The sequence below is a fragment of the Aegilops tauschii genome, chromosome 2 (genome assembly GCF_002575655.3).
Source record: "Aegilops tauschii subsp. strangulata cultivar AL8/78 chromosome 2, Aet v6.0, whole genome shotgun sequence".
Classification (NCBI taxonomy): Eukaryota; Viridiplantae; Streptophyta; class Magnoliopsida; order Poales; family Poaceae; genus Aegilops; species Aegilops tauschii.
In genome coordinates, this window is record NC_053036.3 from 16,849,538 (window position 1) to 16,853,083 (window position 3,546).

Consider the following 3,546-nt stretch of genomic DNA (forward strand, 5'->3'; position numbering starts at 1 on the left):
ACCAGCCATCTCGAGCAGCACCGGATTTTCATATAAGCAATGATCTTCCGGTCTCTTCGCTTCGTTGTGGCAGCTGATGCCAGTCTACTTGCGTGTGTATCTGAACCAGAGCTGAAAATCCTAACCCAAAGACGACGATAACCGAAGAGTAAGTCGGGGTCCTCCCGCATCCGCGGATCCTAAGCGTCTCGAACTGCCGGGTTATTCCCCAATGCCCCACGTTATCCTGGTTTTGGGATGCCGGGCAGTTCCGGCAGCCCAGCGTTCACATGAGAAGGTTCTGTTTTCCCTCCTACACTGTACCATGTATCTCCGTTCTAAGCGTTCTTAGAGAGACCTACAGCAATTTCCATCAGTTCAGCAATCGATTTGCTACCCATTGCGTCTGAAGGTGCCCGTCCAGCAGTCTTTGCATCTGCCCCTTTTCCAGCTTCCACGGAGCTCCAAGCCTCCACCTTTTGTCTGTAATCTGCTTCTGCGAGCCACCTGTCTCCATTATTTTTATTTTATTAGTTGAAAAAACAGATGAATCGTTATCCTCCTTTGCATTTTGGCCGGCATGCATATACATTTTTTGATCTAGAATTTACAGTTTTGCTTCTTCCCTCCTTTGGTTTCAGCTTGCCGCTCCAGTGCTCCTGCATTGTTTTCAGGGGACTCGTGACTTATTTTTCCTCTGTTTCATTCAGGTTTTACTCTCCGCCATGTATTTTTCCTCCGTGAATGACTTAGATGGTGAGAGGACATCTCTACAGCCGTTACACCAAACGCCCCCGCCGCTACACCTGTGCAAATTCCAGAAAAAGATGAACCATACACAGAAGCCCGCGTGCTCCGATTAAATTATGAGGTACTTTCGTTTCTTAGTACTAGTCCTAATTTTCATGAGAATATGATGCTGCCTAAATCAGATATGTTTGTATTTCTCAGGAACCAAGGGCCTATGATAAACCAAAGAGACCACTAGCGTTGGAGCATAATCAAGCGTGGTTACCAAGATGAGAATGAAGACCGAACTTTAAGGCCTTCTACAATGCAAGATGCTTAGAAAAATAAATCAGTTTTTTTCTTAAATACCAGTGCTTATTTATGCAGGGTAGATGCTTAATTGCACCCCTCCTGTAGAAATACGCACTGGTTCTTAAGAAAAACTTGGTTTGCTGCCGTTACACCAACCGCCCCTGCCGCTACAAATTAAATGTGCAAATTCCAGAAAAAGATGAACCATATACCGAAGCACGCGCGCTCCAATTGAATTATGAGGTACTTTTGTTTCTAATAAGTAGTTCTAGTGTTCATGGGATTATGATGCTGCCTAAATCAGATATGTTTGTATTTCTCAGGAACGAAGGGCCTATGATAAACCAAAGAGACTACTAGCGTTGGAGCATAATCAAGCGTGGTTACAAAGGCGGGAATGAAGACGGAACTTTAAGGCCTTCTACAATGCAAGATGCTTAGAAAAATAAATCAGTTTTTTCCTAAACATCAGTGCTTATTTATATAGGGTAGATGCTTAATTACACCCCTCCGGTAGAAATATGCACCGGTTCTTAAGAAAAACTTGGTTTACTGCTGTTACACCAACCGCCTGGCCGCTACAAATTAAATGTGCAAATTCCAGAAAAAGACGAACCATATACCGAAGCACGCGCGCTCCAAGGTATTTTTGTTTCTAAGTAGTTCTGGTGTTCATGAGAATATGATGCTGCCTAAATCAGATATGTTTGTATTTCTCAGGAACGAAGGGCCTATGATAAACCAAAGAGACTACTAGCGTTGGAGCATAATCAAGCGTGGTTACAAAGGCAGGAATGAAGACGGAACTTTAAGGCCTTCTATAATGCAAGATGCTTAGAAAAATAAATCTGCTTTTTCCTAAACATCAGTGCTTATTTATACAGGGTAGACGCTTAATTACACCCCTCCTGTAGAAATATGCACTGGTTCTTAAGAAAAACTTGGTTTACTACTGTTACACCAACCGCCCGGCTGCTACAAATTAAATGTGCAAATTCCAGAAAAAGACGAACCATATACCGAAGCACGCGTGCTCCAAGGTATTTTTGTTTCTAAGTAGTTATAGTGTTCATGAGAATATGATGCTGCCTAAATTAGATACTCCCTTCGTCCTTTAAAGAGTGTACTTTCAAGTTTGTTGAAGAGTCAAACTATCTTAAAGTTTGACCGAGTTTGTGTAAAAATATATCAATGTTTATGAAACCAAATAGGTACATGATAAAAGTATATTTTATCATTAATCTAATGCTACTAATTTGATGGCATAAATGTTGATGTAACATTATATAAATATGGTCAAACATATTTGACTTTTCAACAAAGTTGGAAGTATACTCTTTAAAGGACGGAGGGAGTATGTTTGTATTTCTCAAGAACGAAGGGCCTATGATAAACCAAAGAGACTACTAGCGTTGGAGCATAATCAAGCGTGGTTACAAAGGCGGGAATGAAGACGGAACTTTAAGGCCTTCTACAATGCAAGATGCTTAGAAAAATTAAATGTGCAAATTCCAGAAAAAGATGAACCATATACTGAAGCACGCGCGCTGCAATTGAATTATGAGGTACTTTTGTTTCTAAGTAGTTCTAGTGTTCCTGAGCATATGATGCTGCCTAAATCAGATATGTTTGTATTTCTCAGGAACGAAGGGCCTATGATAAACCAAAGAGACTACTAGCGTTGGAGCATAATCAAGCGTGGTTACAAAGGCGGGAATGAAGATGGAACTTTAAGGCCTTCTACAATGCAAGATGCTTAGAAAAATAAATCAGTTTTTTCTTAAATAACAGTGCTTATTTATATAGGGTAAACGCTTAATTGCACCCCTCCTAGTTCCTAAGAAAAACTTGGTTATAAAAATTTGTCGTAGCCGTAACCCTGTGTACCAAGTTGTGTCCAACGACCAGCTTACAGAATCTCAGCCTTTTGTTTACTTTTGGCAAGAGCTCACATCATGTCGTGATTGGAAAATTTGAAGGTACTTCATATGTACTCCCTACTCCCTGTGTTCACCGAAAGAGGACGATTTAGACTGACCATGCAATCTTTAAACGTCTTACATTTATGAACAGAGAGTATTTTACACGCATGCCCAATATAGGACAATTTAGACTGACCATGGGCTGAAATATCCAGCGTTTTAATCAACTCTTAGATCAACTCCATGGACCGCGGTGGCTGGAACCTTATTTCTTCATCTGTGTACTTGTTCTTGTGATAGTCTAGTAGTTCCTCGAGAAGTCGACGAGAACAGTGCAGCGTAAAGAACGCTAGAGATTTTTCATGGTCTTGGTTCTTGCATACTCCACACATGCGAACTGCACCACTTGGATAGCAAAGACAGCAAGATCGTCAGAGTTGGAGGATGACTGACACGGTGAATGCTACTGGGGTCTGAGTTAGGAGTAATACTCTGCCGTGCGTGGTCACATCGGCCGGTCGGCGGTGGCATCGCCTCGCCGCTTCCTTTCGCACCGGCGAACGGACATGGGGCACGTGATTTTACCATCAGGACTGATTGTGGT

At 41.8% G+C, this 3,546-nt stretch overlaps 1 long non-coding RNA gene across 3 annotated transcripts; it reads left to right on the forward strand.

Moving 5' to 3' along the window:
- Positions 1 to 687: 687 nt before the first annotated feature.
- On the forward strand, positions 688 to 3,020 carry LOC109758054 (uncharacterized). 3 transcript variants are annotated; one of them, XR_012201619.1, is made up of 5 exons: positions 688 to 1,263; positions 1,344 to 1,663; positions 1,741 to 2,008; positions 2,512 to 2,585; positions 2,663 to 3,020. It is a non-coding gene; the product is annotated as an uncharacterized lncRNA (long non-coding RNA). The 3 variants fall into 3 exon arrangements; XR_012201617.1 differs by lacking the exon at positions 2,512 to 2,585 and having other exon boundaries at positions 1,741 to 2,076; XR_012201618.1 differs by lacking the exon at positions 2,512 to 2,585 and having other exon boundaries at positions 1,741 to 2,050; positions 2,644 to 3,020.
- Positions 3,021 to 3,546: the final 526 nt, after the last annotated feature.